This window comes from Bombina bombina, chromosome 4 (genome assembly GCF_027579735.1).
Source record: "Bombina bombina isolate aBomBom1 chromosome 4, aBomBom1.pri, whole genome shotgun sequence".
NCBI classification, from domain to species: domain Eukaryota; kingdom Metazoa; phylum Chordata; class Amphibia; order Anura; family Bombinatoridae; genus Bombina; species Bombina bombina.
The window spans coordinates 643,931,573-643,949,915 of record NC_069502.1 but is presented as its reverse complement, the minus strand read 5'-3'; the positions used below and the strand labels follow the sequence as shown (position 1 = coordinate 643,949,915).

The 18,343-nt window shown below is 35.6% G+C and overlaps 1 protein-coding gene across 2 annotated transcripts in view; it reads left to right on the top strand.

Moving 5' to 3' along the window:
• Positions 1–18,343, top strand: part of TMEM200A (transmembrane protein 200A) — a 359,336-nt gene that overhangs the window by 232,469 nt on the left and 108,524 nt on the right. For both annotated transcript variants that reach the window (XR_008402042.1, XM_053710687.1), the window contains exon 3: positions 5,483–5,549. The gene's annotated coding sequence lies outside the window, so the exon portion shown is untranslated. The remainder of the gene's footprint in view (positions 1–5,482; positions 5,550–18,343) is intronic.

Here is an 18,343-nt window from a genome sequence, read left to right as displayed (position 1 = left end):
ATAACTATTTACTAACTATTCTACATAGTTAAAATAAATACAAACTTGCCTGTAAAATAAAAATAAAACCTAAGCTAGCTACAATGTAACTATTAGTTATATTGTAGCTATCTTAGGGTTTATTTTACAGGTAAGTATTTAGTTTTAAATAGGAATTATTTAGTTATTAATAGTAGATTTTATTTAGATTTATTTGAATTATATTTAAGTTAGGGTTAGACTTAGGTTTAGGGGTTAATAAATATAGTATCGTGGTGGTGACGTTGGGGGCGGCAGATTAGGGTTTAATAAATGTAGGTAGGTGGCGCCGATGTTAGGGACAGCAGATTAGGAGTTAATAATATTTAACTAGTGTTTGAGAGGCGGGAGTGCGGTGGTTTAGGTGTTAATATGTTTATTATAGTGGCAGTGATGCCCGGAGCGGCAGATTAGGGGTTAATAAGTATAATGTAGGTGTCGGCGATGTCGGGGCGGCAGATTAGGGGTTAATAAGTGTAAGATTAGGGGTGTTTAGACTCGGGGTTCATGTTAGGGTGTTAGCTGTAAACATAAATTTTGTTTCCCCATAGGAATCAATGGGGCTGCGTTACGGAGCTTTACGCTGCTTTATTGTATGTGTTAGGCTTTTTTTCTGCCGGCTCTCCCCATTGAGGTCTATGGGGAAATCCTGCACGAGCACGTACAACCAGCTCACCGCTGACTTAAACAGCGCTGGTATTGGAGTGCGGTATGGAGCACAATTTTGCTCTACGCTCACTTCTTGTCTTTTAACGCCGGGTTTATAAAAACCTGTAATACCAGCGCTGTAGGTAAGTGAGCGGTGACAATAACTTGCAAGTTAGCACCGCACCCCTCTTACCGCAAAACTCGTAATCTGGACGATAATTAATTTAATTTGTAGTTTAATGTAATTTTAGTATAATAGTTAGGGTAGGTTAATAAAAGTTTAATTTAATTTTAGTATAATAGTTAGGGTAGGTTAATTAATAGTTTAATATAGTTTATTTTAATTTTACAGGTTAGTTTAAATTTATTATAAGATAGGGATGAGGTAATTATAATGTTAAGTTAGCGGCTTGTTAGGTTTAGGGGTTAATAGCTTCATTTAGTTTATGGCAATGTGGGGGGCTGGTGGTTTAGGGGTTAATAGGTTAAGTAAGTGGTAGTTATGTGGGAGGCCAGGGGTTTAGGGGTTAATACATTTATTTAGGTTGTGGCGGAGTCCGGGAGCGGCGGGATAGGGATTAATACTCTTATTTAGTTGCAGCAGGGTCCGGGAGCGGTGGGATAGGGGTTAATACATTTATTTAGTTGCGGAGGTGTCCGGGAGTGGCGGGATAGGGGTTAATACTTGTGCATCATGTTTGTGAGGGTTTATATATACAGTATATATATATATATATATATATATATATATATATATATTAGTGTTTTACGCGTAATTCAAGCATATAACAGAAGTGTACAGCAACACATTTGTTTACAAAACTTAAATGGCCTCGCATTTTACCTTGCACCTGGCTTCACAAACCCTAGAGCCGGTGTTCTATCAGATTCTGCTCCTTTGTCAGAATCTGCTACCTCTGACTGCGCATATTCTGTATGATGGAATCGCACTCTACATATGTTAAATAGGAATTTGTGGAATGCGATTATTATTTAAACTAGCACACATTGTTTTAACTAAGTCTATGATTAAGGCCACTGGTCGAAACATGTCAGACTAAGACAATTGTTGTTTGTAACCAGCTCCATGTCTCTCTCTCTCTCTCTCTCGTGTAATTCAAGCGTATAACAGAAGTGTACAGCAATACATTTTCTTACAAAACTTAAATGGCCTCGCATTTTACCTTGCACCTGGCTTCACAAACCCTAGAGCCGGTGTTCTATCAGAATCTGCTCCTTTGTCAGAATCTGCTACCTCTGATTGCACATGTTCTGTATGATGGAATCACACTCCACATATGTTAAATAGGTATTTGTGGAATGCGATTATGTAAATAAGCCGCATTTAGAGGTAGCAGATTCTGACAAGGAAGTTGTGTCGGATTTTCCTGCCACTATGAGATGCGCGCATGTGCTGTTGTAATTGAATACTGTAAAATACAATACTGACAAATTAAAAGTGCATATAATATATATATATATATATATATATATATATACAGGAATAAATTCAATCACTTTTCACGGTAATGAAAAATGCGATGATGTGCTTTCACATTGAACTGTGTCATCAGTGAACAAGTGCCCCAGAGGTATGAAACGCGTATGATGTCACAGGGGGGTCCTGGTTCCCCTTGTTCTTTCTTTCTTTCTTCTTATTTTTATTTGGGCTACCATCTATGTTTTTATGCATTCATCAATAAAAGAGTGCCGAAAACTTTTCTGTGTTTATATATATATATATATATAAAAAAAAAAAAAAATATATATATATATATATATATATATATATACATATATATATATATATATATATATATATATATATATATATATATATATATATATATATATATATATATATATATATATATATTGTATGCATTTTTAATTTGATTGACAATATTCAATTTCAACAGCACATGCATAGCGGCAGCAAGATCTGACATAACTTCCTTGTCAGAACCTGCTACCTCTGAATGTGCATGTTGCTGATTTACATAATCCCATTCCACGCATTCCTATTTAACATATGTGGAGTGCGATTACGTCATACAGAGCATGCGCAATAAGAAGTAGCAGATTCTGACAAAGGAGCAGATTCTGATGGAAAGTGCTGCCACTTCATAAAACTTCATACCTACAGATAAGGCCCGGACTGAGCTTAGGACATACAGGGCATTAGGCTGGGGTCCAGTTGTGGGCCTGTTGCCTTAGCCCTGAAAAGTTACCAGTAGTACCACTACTGTTATTCCCTGCCTCTCATTGCCTTGGTGTGTCTTTGAGCCAGATCAGAGCTGCTAAGGTACCTGTTATTTTAAATCTGAACTTCAATAGCATACATTTTCATTATATTTCACTTTTTTACCGTTTATTACAACCAATGTGTAATATATAGTGACAGAAGGATGTTGCCAACTTGAAATGTTTTTTTATAAGTCCAACTAGTACATTATACTTGTCAGATTTGGGGGATGGTTAAATAAGGAAAGGGGGTGAGAGAGGGCTGCTCATCCATAAAATGTCTGGGCCTGTTGTTAGGTCTAGTTCAGCCCTGCCTACAGTACATTGCTAAAACAAACCCTTAGATATTAGAGCAGTGGTTCATCCTTTTTATGATTACAGATTGCCCATACCCCCTTCTCCATCATCATTGCACATTATGTACCATAATGACTTTGAAATTTGTCAATAGCTTAATTTATTTAACATATGGAGAGCTAGGGCCAGAACAGCTGAAAGACAAGCATAAGGATTTTATCAATTATCATATTTATTTATATGAAATGGCATATCACAAATACATAAGCTAGCTACATCTAATGCAATGTTTTCTGTTGTTTTTGTATAATTTAAAGTATGCAATCAAGGTATTGATAACAGTGAGAGTTAATAATCTAATGTAGCAACATCAAAAAAAAAAAAAAAAATTGAAAGAAAATTAGATATCCAGTTCCCAAGCCCCATTGGTTTGCATGCCCCCTAGGGGTATGGATACAATGGTTAAGAACCCTTACATTAGAGTAATGTGCCCTATGCCTTTGATTGAGATACCAAAGCTTCTCTCATATCACTAAACACATCAGTTTACATGTGCCCTATCTGGATTTTTGGACATGATCTTTTGTTTACTTTTGTCTAAAAGTTAGAAGTCCTATCTTACCCAGGAATGAACTATTGTACATCCAATGTAGTGCTTCTATAATATATATAAAGTCCTAGCAAGCCCACCAACAGTTTCCTATTCCTGTTGGAAACTCGAATAGTAACCAAGTTCTAGGAATGGTGAGAGTGTGCACCCATTGTTCATAATGGCTTATAGGATGTATCCTCTGCTTGACTGGATTGTCGTAAATCTGCAAAGTAAAACTTTTTGCCTCATAATCCGAGAAATGAGAAAACCTGTCTTCCCTTGAAAAGCTAAAAAAGTAACAACAGTATAGTATCTGTTCTTGCCTTCAAAATCTGACATCATGAATAATAACGTGAGTTATATTATCTTCCTACTGGGTCATAGAATTTATTTTGTAATGTTTTAAATAAGTAGTTAATAATATACTTTCATTTACAAGACTACATTAATACACTTTTTATTTTGAAATGATGTCTTAAATATTTTAATGTATTTACGTTGTTATCAAGTTCTATGATGAAATATGTTAGAACTAATTAGCCTTGTGTTGTATGTGAAAATGTAATATGCTTTACCATATTTTACTTTACAATTAACACTTTTCATTTTACAGCTACAGCTGATGTTTCATGGAAAGAAACATTGATATTTTGGAATATTTTCATATTATGAAATAGCCAAGAATTTCAAAGAAATCTGGCTGAGGCGCAGCTTTCTTAATAATACTGTACATATAAACAAGGCAAACATATTTCTCCTTCACATTTATTCAAAACAAGACATCTCCTTGTAGTAGACTGCAATGCATCCACTACTAATAAACAGAGTGACATATTTCCTAATGTTGTTTGTTTGTAACTGCTTATTCTTTGCAGCCCTGTATTACATTAATTCAATTAACAAATCCGGAACACTTTGGTCTAGGTTCATTAACACTAGTTTTGACCTAGAGCTGCTACTGTAAATCCTCCAGGATTGCAAAATTGTAATCATATTTATACCCGTTTAATATTAGCTTTTATTGTTCCCTCAACATGTGAATTATATTGTCATAGGTCACATGCCACATGCATATATTTGTGTGTATGTGTGTGTGAGTGTATATGTGTGAGTGTATAAGTGTGTCTGTGTTTGTGAGTGTATATGTGTGTGTGAGTGAGTGAGTAAGTGTATATGTGTGTGTGTGTATGTGTGTGTATTTATGTGTGTGTGAGTGTGTAAGTGTGTATGTGTGAGTGTTTATGTATGTGTGTAAGTGTGTGTGTGTGTTTCTGAGTGTTTATGTGTGTGTGTGAGTGTATATGTATGTGTGAGTGAGTGCATATGTGTGTGTGTGTGTGTGTCCTTTAAAAATACAGTTTTACACAAAGCCCAGTTTAGCCTTTAATTAAAAAAGTTAAATTTAAACTAATTAAAATGGTGACATGAAAGAAATCTTGATGGACCACAGGTAAAGATATATTAATGGGACATTGTATAAACGTTTTTTATAATATATATATATATTATATATATATATATATATATATATATATATATATATATATATAGATAGATAGATATATAGATATAGATATAGATATATATATATATATATATATATATATATATATTTTATTTTCATCTAAAAAAGACATATCTAAATTATATCAGGTGCTCATTAAACCTACATTTTCTTTACAGGTTTTGAAGACTTGTCCTCTCAACTAAACAAGCTATGAGAGTTCAACCAGTGAGCATTAATACCTAGGTATGCACCATTTCCCTGTTTTCTAAAAATGTATTTCAGTCTGTCTCAAAAACTGCTGCTGTCCTGAAAACTTGTGGGTATTGCCCTTACCAGCTAGTTAGCATTCTTTGTCTAAGGATCAGTTCTACCCAGACACAATTTCTTGATCACTTCAATGTCAATTTTTACAGTAAGTTGTAGCTTAGCTATGCAAAAAGAATATTTATGTTTAAGTGTTGCTTTTTCTATGTAAGATTTAATTTATTCTATTAAACATCTTCTACTCAACTTTTTTTCTTGTACTTTACTTAAAGGGACATTTTACACAACATTGAGTCTTATTTATCCCTGATGCAATTGTGAGAAAGAAAATACTTAAAACTGTATACCTGGATTTTTCTCTATTTAAAACTAAAATTGTAAAAAAAAAAAAAAAAAAACATGATTTGGGATTATGGGATTTCACCATAATCTTGCAATATTTCATAGTAAACTTCCCTAACCTGGGGAGGGAAATAAAGTGACTGTGCATGCTCATGTCAGATGCAACTCTCTTGCAAGTCATGAGACATGTATCTGTACTGGATGCATAAAGTCCCTATACAAAGGGGTGTGGCTACTAAGGGAATTTTATCTTCCTTTTTACATACAGATGCTCGTGTTCTATTTTCTAATTAGCTTTAAAGGGATATGAAACCCAGAATATTATTTTATGACTTAAACAGAGCATACTATTTTTAAAAATAGTTTCCAATTTACTTCTATTATCAAATGGTCTTTGTTCCCATGATATTCTGTGTTGAAGAGATACCTAGGTAGGCATCTGGAGCACTTCATGGCAGGAAATAGTGCTGCCATATAGTGCTCTTGCAAATGGATAACATCCTTGCAAAACTGCTGCCATATAGTGCTCTAGAAATGTGCTGGCTCATAAGCATACGCCCCTACTTTTCAACAAAAGATACCAAGAGAATAAAGAAAAAATGGTTATAGAAATTGAAACTATCTGAACCATGAAAGAAAACTTTTGAGTTTCATATCCCTTTAAGTCTAGCATAACATTTTTTTTTTAACAAATATAATTTATCCATTTCCAAAATTCTGAACTCAATTAGAATTTAACTTATTCAGATGGAAAAAAGATATTATTTGCATTGATATTTTTTTTTTTAAAAAGATACACATTAAAAGAAACAGTGAACTTTTTAAGATATTAATATAAAATGTTTAGTTGAGAGCAGTAACATAACATTGCAATATATTTCATTATTTATTTTAACCCATTTTCATGTAATTTACCTCTGAAAATTGTTCTTAAGGTTTGTTTGTTTGTTTTAAAACGCAAGACAGCATAGCTAGTGTGGCCTTAGTTTTTCCATTATGTTTATGGTGGAATACAGTGCTTATATTTTGTATTGCCTTTACTGTAGTGTAATTTAAACATTACAGACATTTGTTTGCACAAAGTTAATGTTCTAAAGTCTACTGATCCTAAAAACTGTGCAGCATGCCTATGACTTTTTAATAGGATTGCTGCCTATAATGTAAACCAAATAATGGCCATAGTAATTCACTTAAATTATTCTGTATTTTGAAGTGACATAAAGGAACCAGAGGGTTTTTATTGTTGTAAAATCACCCTTTTCTATTTAAATGGTTTCCTTCAAATCTAATTAAAACCCCAGCAATAATAGACCGTTTGTTTACATACGTTTGCTAGATTACATACACAGACCGCCACTTTTAAAATACTGTCTAAATATATTAGTTTATTTAAATTAATGAGCACCATATCACATGGGTTTTTTCTGATTGGTGGAGAATAAATAGCTCCTTGCATACATTTTTTATTTCATGGTATATTGCCAGCTATAATAAACCTTCCAACTCTCCCTCGTCTTTTTTAAGGGCATCCACCTACTCTCAAAGAAATCCCTGTTAAAAGCAACTGTATCCTTTTTATATAGCATTATTTTGCTTATGAGGCATGACTTTACTCTAAATTCATAATTTTTATGTAGAACTGAAAAAGTGAAAATATATTACAAAAAATTCACCAGGGAACCAGGACAGGCTTTATCAGCGACAAATAATGATAATGGATCATAGAGTATAGGGGCGAGTTATCAAGCTGTCTGCCGCAGCTCGCTATTTTGCGCTTGTGTGCAATCACGCTCCCTGCCCACGCACAGCCAATCATGCTCGGGCAGGAGCTGTCAATCACTCCAGTCGGACTAGACCACAGAGATTGAATTCCACCACTTTAGAGGTGGCGAAAGATTAGGAAAGCAGCGGTTTGATAACCGCTGATTGTTAAATACAGTGTGCAGGTTCTCTTGTGAGAAGCTGTTGTGGGTCGAAAGGCTTGCAAAACCTTTGATAAATCGACACCTATGTATCCCCACGTTGGAAACTTAAACTGATGGGAGTTCTATTTTTTTATTTTTTATTTATTTATTTTTTTACATTTACCTTGAATGTAAATTCATACACAAAAACTTCACGTATTTACAAATGTGTGACTACAGTTTCTCTGATCACTTTTGAGTACCAAAGACTTAAATATGAAGAAAATGATGATATCATACGACTGGACAGGTGTTAGGAAAGATGTATTATGTACAGTAATTGAACCATTTTACAAGCAAAATCCAAACAGTTTTGTGTTTTTACTATGAAAATATGTCAGTGTTTGTATTAAAATCAAGATAAGCTATATAAGTTATTTCCTAATACCTTTGGAGTCTAGCAAAAAATAATACAAATTGTGTGACATAATATCCACTCCGTAGAATCAAATTCTAAGCTTTAACATAGGAGCTTGTCATGGATTCAGTTTTGATCTGAAGCTTCAGAGATGAAATGTGTGACAACACAGAATAGACGATTATTGAATATCTACCACCTGAAAGTCTAGAAAAGCTTTGTTTTATTTTTGTTGCTTAGGTGTTATCAGCCGACCCAGCTGAAGAGCCACATCTGGAAGCTACCCAGTTACACTCTTTCATAGGGCCTTAATGTGTGCTAATTCCTTTCCTGAAAACACCATAAAGCTATGAATAGTACCTCTTCAGAGCATGATTTGTGCATCAAAAAATGATCTCAGCCAACCTTGAGCTATCTGAATCTCTTCTAGATTCTCAAGACCTTACCTAAATTCCCTTACCATCTAAATTCAAATTACATCTCTATAGCTATATATCACACATCAATATTGTATACTTATTTTTTATTTTATTTTTTTATACTCTTACTATTTGTGTTTTATTTTCATCTACACACCTTCCAATTTTGTTCACAAAAAGAGGAGGCGGCATTGTAATTTATGTTGACAATTCCATAAAGTACACCCCCTTACAAAAATCTAGCTCTCCTGCCACCTTTGATTTCCTTTCTGGCACAATTGAGATCCCGTGCAGTAAATCAATCATTGTTGCAGGAATCTACCGCCCACCTAGCTCCCCTGTGCATTCCCTTTTTGACATAGCCCATCTCCTTAATGAAACCATAGCTCAAAACCCAAAAAGTGACATTTGGTATTTGGAGATTTTAATATTGATTGGCTGAATCCTAAAAATAATAGTTTAAGACTTTGCAGCTAACGCAATTAAAAGGACAAGAAACACAACATTTGTCTTTCATGATTTAGACAGAGCATACAATTTTAAACAACTTTCCAATTTACTTCTATTATTTAATTTGCTTCCTTCTCTTGTTATTCTTTGCTGAAAGGTTTATCTAGGTAAGCTCAGGAGCAGCAAAGAACCTAGTTTCTAGCTGCTGATTGGTGGTTGCAGAAATATAACAATTGTCATTGGATCACCCATGTGTTCAGTTAGAAGCCAGTAGTGCATTGTTGCTCCTTCAACAAATGATACCAAGAGAATGAAACAAATTAGATAATAGAAATAAATTAGAAAATTGTTTAAAATTGTATTCTATATCTGAATCTATCTGAACCCTTTAATCTACTCCCCAAATCGCATAAACATTAAAAACCATAACCACACCCTGCTCGATTGGATTCTCTCCACTTCTCCTGACCAAATTCAGGAGGCAAGTGTTCTCCCTAACAGTTTCAGTGACCACTGCTTAGTGTACTGCGTGCACAAAATAAAAGCCTTTAAATCCTCTCCCAAGGTTAAAATCACCAGGTCCTTCAAAAAATGTAATATTCAATCATTTCTAAATGACATATGACATCAAGAACCTCCCCTGGCACAGATTAAACCTAATCCCAGATATAGACTCTGCAGCTGAATTCTTTCAGTCCAAACACCTACAAGTTTGGAATGTGCATGTCCCGCTGCTTAAGGTGAGAATAAAAGGAGCACACTTGAATTGGATCACAGCTGACCTCATTCAAATGTACCAGTTTCGGGATTCATTGTGGTCAAAGTTCAAGCATACAGGCTCTATGAACGATCACTGTGTATATAGACAATGGCGAAATATATGCACTAAACAAACAAAACTGTCCAAGGCGCAATATTTGTGTTAAAATCTGAACAATAACATATTAAACCCTAGAAAGTTTTGGAAAATCATAAATAACTTACACACACCAAACCCTGCAACTTCCCTTAGAAGTAGCAAATGCCTTCAACAATTATTTTGTCAGATGCTCCACCACCCTGATTGACAAACTAATAAATGACACACATCCTGAAACTACAAATGTGGATCAGGCCCCACTAAATCTGCAAAGACCCAATATAGAGAAGTTCAATTTTAGACCTGTACCCATCAGTGTCGTTAAGAACCACCTTAATAATCTAACAATGAAAAAACAGTCTGGACCTGATCAAATCCCAGCAATGCTGTTGAAGCTCATTGCCCTAGCAATTGCTAAACCTGTCACAACCCTAATTAACGAATCCTTGGTGTCTGGATATATACCCAAACTTTGGAAGACTGCAAGAGTAGTGCCTATCCATAAAAGTGGTAAGATAACCTTGGTTTCTAATTATCGCCCAATATCATTGCGCCCAGTATTATCAAAAATCTTAGAAAAAGTGCTTCCATACGCAAATATGTGAGTATTACCAACAATCTAACTATCTGACCCCTGATCAATCAGGTTTTCGCCCGAACCACTCCACTACAACTGCCCTCCTAAAAGTTTGCAACAACATCCAAACTAGCATGGAACAAGGAGACCTAACTGGAGCTATTTTCCTTGATTTTGCAAAGGCCTTTGACACAGTAGACCACAACATACTACTGATCAAACTAAAAAACTCAGGTATTGGTGATCATCCGCTAACATGGTTTCCATCACAATATGTCTCCATTTCTGACAGCGACTCCCTCCCTCTCTCAGTCACGTGTGGTGTTCTCCAAGGTTCCATTTTCAGCCGCCTATTATTCACATTATTTTTAAATGATCTGCCAAATGTCTGCAAATCCTCAACTGTACACATGTACGCAGATGACATGGTAATCTATGCAAGCAAATCCAATCTGCCGCAACTTGAGGCAGTGCTCCAAGACCAGTTCACAGAGGTAGAAAAGTGGATCTCAAAAAACAAACTCTTCCTAAACACTGATAAAACTGTCACAATGATCTTTAGAACATTACCTAAATTACACAAACTACAAAATTCCTATCTACACATCAGAACAAAATCAAATTCCACACTGACCACAGTCCACTCTTTCAAATACTTGGGTATGTTGTTAGACCCCAATCTATCTTTTGGCCTCCACATAGAAAAACTTGCATCTAAACTCTATAAAACTAGGTGCCCTGTAAAGAAACAAATCCAGCCTAAGCCCTACAGTAAAGGAAAAGATTGTACAGCAAATGCTGATGCCAATCATTGATTATAGGGATGTAGTATATGCACCTGCACTGCAAACTCACCTTAATAAACTTAATGGCCTTTATTTAACAAAGTCTGGCGGACCTGATCTGACAGTGCGGATCAGGTCCGCCAGACCTCGCTGAATGCAGAGAGCAATATGCTCTCCGTATTCAGCATTGCACCAGCAGCTCACAAGAGCTGCTGGTGCAATGCCGCCCCCTGCAGACTCGTGGCCAATGGGCCGCCAGCAGGGTGTCTCAATCAACCCAATCGTACTCGATCGGGTTAAATTGTTGCGATTCCTGTCCGCCTGCTCAGAGCAGGCGGACAGGGTTATGGAGCAGCGGTCTTTGAGACCGCTGCTTCATAACTGCTGTTTCTGGCAAGTAGTACCAATAGACTTTGTTTTTTGAAGACTCGCCAGAAAACATGGGCCGTCAAGCTCCTTTCTGAGCTTGATAGATAGGCCCCATCACATTGTATAACTCGTTCTACCGCTTTGTGCTACAATGTAATTACAGGACCCACCATTTTGACATGCTAAAAGAACTAAGCTAGCTGTCGCTGGAATCCATACGCACCCTCCATCTTTCCAGCCTTGTGTTTAAGAGCTTTTCTGGGAAGCTCCCACCCTACCTGAGCAGAATGCTCTCCCTGGCGGTTCCCACCTCCTATAATCTCTGATCCAGTACCAGCACATTATTTAGTTTGCCTCAATACAAAAAGAAAGCAGCTTGATCCTCCTTTTCCTACAGAGCACCATAATTATGGAACGACCTCCCACACACTTTCAAACCTTCCCCTAAAATCCTTTAAGAGATCCCTCTCTACATATCTCAAACCAGAATGCACCTGTCATGGTTGATTATATATTTCCTACCTGTTCTATGTTACATTTTGCATATATAATGTATTAATATTGTTTTTGTATTTTATTGTACCCTATTGTGCAATGTTTTGTGGACCTAGGATATACTTGAAAACGAGAGAAATCTCAATGTACCCTTCCTGGTAAAATTATTTTATAAATAAAATGATCAGGGAATAGGGAAATACCTCCAAAGGTGAGTTCCCGATTCTTAATTTTAGCAAAACAAATTACTAATTGTTCCTCCTAACTTTAAGGTAACCTTGGACGCTTAGGTTGGATCTTCCATGGGCAAATATTTTGATTTATTCTCTCAAAATCTATAAAAGGAGAGAATTTTTTTTTAAAGATTGTATTCTGCATATTCCAGTGTTAAAAGTACCTTCTTTAACTTTACCTATTTTGGCCTCTAATCTGAGTCTTTTTTTGTAAAAGAGAGAAGCAATGATAAAGCAAATCAAAGGAAGTCTTTCTGAGAAGCTGTACTCAACACGAAGTGTGTTCAACACTGAATAACTATTATATTCTCATAAAGAAACATGCAGAGACAAGGATATATTTTAGAAATGATTTATAGCTAAAACCTGAAAAAAGCCCATTTCCTGGACAACAGTAGAAACTGCAAATATTGGTCACCAGTTAGTGATATATGCTTGTTAGATAATGTAATGCATAAATCATGCATTGTACATTGAAAATGGCTATTGGCATCAGAAACATGTCAAGAAAACAGATGCTAAATATGATAATAAACCTTCAATAAAATGGAACTCAACCACTGAGGTACAATTAAGATCTTAAAACATACATAAATTCAATTTCTAAATGTTCATTACAACAGTAATTTAATTAGTGGGACATGAAATACACTAGGGCCTATCATTATTGTGATGAGTCAGGACTGGTGCATAGAGGGCTGTCTCGTTCATTAAATGAATCAGCTAATTCACTTTAAACAGTCTTTTGCATTACTAGATCAGTACCACTTACCTTCTTACGTGTTTCCAGTTATGATTATCTTCACTTTTTGGGAAAGGGTTGAAAGCAGGTTAAGAACCACATTAGGTGTGTGGATGTTTGTTATCACTGTAATTTAATGTCAGATATTGCTAACATCTGTTTTGTTTATTGCTAATGTGATGTCTTGTTCTTACCCACAGAGACAACTATACAATAAAGTTAAACAGACTTTAGGACCCAAAAAAAGTGAATATTCTAAAAAGATTCTATAATAATAAACAAAGCTGTTCTTTCTTTTTGCTAATGTGTATGGCTCCAGTAAACCACAATAGTATTGAATAGACATACAAAGAAGTCAGCATCTGCACACTTTATTATACCATGCTTAAAGGGATACTAAACAAACATTTTTTCTTTCGAGATTCAGATAGAACATGACATTTTAAGCAACTTTCTAATTTACTCCTATTATCAATTTTTCTTCGTTTTGTTGCTATCTTTATTTAAAAAGCAGGAATATAAATCTTAGCAGCCAGCCCATTTTAGGTTCAGCACCATAGATAGCACTTGCTTATTGGTGGCTGACATTTAGGCCTCTAGTTATCAATGTGTCTACTTACCTGCCATCGCCAGCCCCAATACGCCCTCCTACGCTCGCCTACCATCGCCGCCGCGGACCTGAATACGCTCGCCAAAGTTATCAATAAAGCTGTCAAAAAGCCGTGCACCAAGTACGTGCGATGAGCAGCGGACTGTGATAGTTATCACTCATCCGATCTCGCTACTCTTCGGCTTTTTTACAGCTTTATTGATAAGCTGTCACTAAGCACCCACACTAAACTACACTGTTCTACCCCCTATACCGGCGCCCCGGAGACCCCCGAAACTAAATAAAGTTATTAACCCCTAAACCGCCGCTCCTAGACCCTGCCGCAACTATCATAAATGTATTAACCCCTAAACTGCCGCTCCCTGAGCCCACCGCCACTCTAATAAACTGATTAACCCCTAATCCGCCGCTCCCGGACCCCGCCGCCACCTACATAATACCTATTAACCCCTATCCTGCCCCCCTATACCGCCACCACCTATAATAAATTTATTAACCCCTATCCTGCCGATCTCGTACCCCGCCGCAACTAAATATATTGTTTAACCCCTAAACTGCCGCTCCCGGACCCCTCTGCAGCCTATATTAAACTTATTAACCCCTAATCTGCCCCCCCTACACCGTAGCCACCTATAATAAATTTATTAACCCCTATCCTGCGCCCCTATACCGCCGCAACCTATAATAAAACTATTAACCCCTAAACCTAAGTCTAACCCTAACACCCCCTATCTTAAATATTAATTAAATACATCTAAATAAATATAACTCTTATTAAATTAATTATTCCTATTTAAAACTAAATACTTACCTATAAAATAAACCCTAATATAGCTACAATATTACTAATAATTATATTGTAGCTATTTTTGGATTTATTTTTATTTTACAGGCAAATTTAAATTTATTTTAACTAGGTACAATAGCTATTAAATAGTTATTAACTATTTAATAGCTACCTAGATAAAATAAAGACAAATTTACCTGTAAAATAAAAACTAACCTAAGTTTCAATTACACCTAACACTACACTATCATTAAATAAATTATTCATATTTAAAACTAAATACTTACCTGTAAAATAAACCCTAAGATAGCTACAATGTAATTAATAATTAAATTGTAGCTATCTTAGGATTTATATTTATTTTACAGGTAACTTTGTATTTATTTTAACTAGGTACAATAGTTATTAAATAGTTAATAACTATTTAATAACTACCTAGCTAAAAGAAATACAAAATTACTTGTAAAATAAATCCTAACCTAAGTTACAATTAAACCTAACACTACACTATCATTAAATAAATTAAATTAATTAACTACCAGTAGCTACAATTAAATACAATTAAATAAACTAAGTACAAAAAATAAAAAAACTAAGTTACAAAAATAAAAAAAATTACAAGATTTTTAAGCTAATTACACCTAATCTAAGCCCCAAAATAAAAAAATGCCCTACCCTATTCTAAATTAAAAAAGTTAACAGCTCTATTACCTTACCAGCCCTTAAAAGGGCCTTTTGCGGGGCATGCACAAAGTAAACAGCTCTTTTGCATGTAAAAATAAAATACAACCCCCCCAACATTAAAACCCACCACCCACATACCCCTACTCTAACCCACCCAACCCCCCCTTAAAAAAACCTTACACTACCCCCCTGAAGATCATCCTACCTTTAGCCATCTTCAGCCAGCCGACCACCGACGGAACAGAAGAGGACATCCACAGCGGCCGAAGTCTTCATCCAAGGGGCGCTGAAGAGGTCTTCCATCCGATAGAAGTCTTCATCCAGGCAGCGTCTTCAATCTTCATCCATCCGGAGCAGAGTAGAGCCATCTTCAAAGCAGCCGACGCGGAGCCATCTTCATCCACCGACGCCTACTCGCCGAATTAATATTCCTTTAAGTGACGTCATCCAAGATGGCGACCCTCGAATTCCGATTGGCTGATAGGATTCTATCAGCCAATAGAATGCGAGCTCAATCTGATTGGCTGATTTCACCAGCCAATCAGATTTTTCCTACCTGAATTCGAGGGACGCCATCTTCTATCTTCTATCGGATGGAAGACCTCTTCAGCGCCCCTTGGATGAAGACTTCGGCCGCTGCGGATGTCCTCTTCTGTTCCATCAGTGGTCGGCTGGCTGAAGACGGCTGAAGGTAGGATGATCTTCAGGGGGTAGTGTTAGGTTTTTTTAAGGGGGGATTGGGTGGGTTAGAGTAGGGGTATGTGGGTGGTGGGTTTTAATGTTGGGGGGGGTTGTATTTTATTTTTACATGCAAAAGAGCTGTTTACTTTGGGGCATGCCCCGCAAAAGGCCCTTTTAAGGGCTGGTAAGGTAATAGAGCTGTTTTTTTTTTAATTTAGAATAAACTTTATTTAATTTAGAATAGGGTAGAGCATTTTTTTACTTTGGGGGGCTAATAGGGTAGGGCATTTTTTTTACTTTGGGGGCTTATTAGGGGGCTTAGATTAGGTGTAATTAGCTTAAAAATCTTGTAATATTTTTTTATTTTTTGTACTTTAGTTAGTTTATTTAATTGTATTTAATTGTAGCTACTTGTAGTTAATTAATTTAATTTATTTAATGATAGGGTAGTGTTAGGTTTAATTGTAACTTAGGTTAGTATTTATTTTACAGGTAATTTTATATTTCTTTTAGCTAGGTAGTTATTAAATAGTTAGTTCCTACTAACCCACAACTATTTTATTTTTGATAAAGAATTTTACCTCCAACTTTGTGGAATGGCAATGGGGGCGAAATTCGCCCCCTCATATGCCAATTTATATGTGGGTTGGTGGGAACTCCAACATATTTATTCTTATCAAAACTCATTCATACATGATATTATTTTTTATAATAGATTTATCGACGATATGATTTTCATAATTGAAAATAGGGGACAAGAGGGTTTCTCACTTGCCTGTTTTTTGGAATATTTAAATACCAACACTAGCCTACTGAAATTCACTGGAGAATCCAACCCCTCTATAGTTAACTTTTTGGACTTGACATTGGAAGGAATGGTAGATGACGGTTCAATTATATCAAGTACTTATGGAAAACCCACTGCGGGCAATACCATCTTACATGCCCGATCAGCCCACCCTCCGCACCTTCTCAAATCAATTCCAAAAAGCCAATTTTTAAGACTTAAGAGAAACACCAATAGCTATGAGATCTACTCTAACCAATCTAATGATTTAAAAAACAGATTGTTAGCCAGAGGATATGACTTAAGTCTCCTGGAAAAAGCACAGCAAGATGCCAAGGTAGAGAGTATCCCCAAACCAAAAAGATCTCACAAAACATTTTCAGAAAACTCAGTAGTGTTTAGTACTCCATTTTCTAACCAATATAGTGAAGTAGTAAATATCTTAAAGAAACATTTTCCTCTCCTTAAAAATGATCCCTTAATATCTAATTCATTGATTGACTTCAAATTTGTTTCAAGAAAGCCGGAAACATTGGGCTCCAGATTAGCTCCCAGCATGATACAAACCACTAATCCGTCTTCCTCAACATGGCTACACAGTGGCAGAAGAGGCAATTTCAAATGTCACAATTTCAATTGCAAAGCCTGCAAATCCGTTATTATTGGCAACCATTTTTTTTTCCAATAGCACATTGAAATAATTTGAAATCAGTTTCTATGCCACATGTAGAACCAAATGGGTAGTATATGTACTTAATTGCAATCTTTGCCAACAACAGTATGTAGGCCAAACCTCCCGTGAATTTCGAGACAGAGTTAGGGAGCACCTGAGAGACATTGATAATTTTAATAAAAACTCAGCGGTTGCTAAACACTTCAATGGCCTGCACCTAACTGGTGTTCCCAGTTTTGGAGCTCAGATCATTGAGGTAGTACACAAACCCACTAGAGGGGGAGACAGACATAAACTTCTCACAAAAAGAGAGCTATTCTGGATTCTGAAGTTAGAAACCAGACATCCCAAGGGTATTAATCTGGAATGGGATATTTCTTATTTCATAGATTAATGTATAAAACACCTTTCTTTTTGACATTTCCTTGCTTTGATTCATGTTCAACAACATGCACATAGCAATGTTTGTCATTTTTTCTTCTTCCAGATTACTGACCCCTTTATTGCTAACAGCATATTTTCTAACCACTTTATATATTTTTAAATAATATTATTTTCCAATATTATTCAAACTTTCATACTGATTAATCAAACACTTTATATAAATCTCATTTTTTTATTGTCTTTACATTGTCATAAAGCCTTCATGTTTATAAGTAATATATTTACATATCGTCCTAGGTTTAATTGGTAGCTCTGGATATGTTTAATATATTGTCATCTAGGCATTTTATAAATACATTGTTTAGGTAACCTATAAGATACATTGATTAATTAATATATTTTCCATGTATAATGTGTTTTCTATCTCATAAGCCTGTAAGTATGCATACAAGGATTTTTGTACCTACAGTTTTATTACCTATATTGTTTTTTTTTTAAAACATTTCTCTTGTGCTGTTGGTGTTCTTTTTGGGGTGGTGTCCGATGACACCTATTACAGGTTAGTGATTGGTCA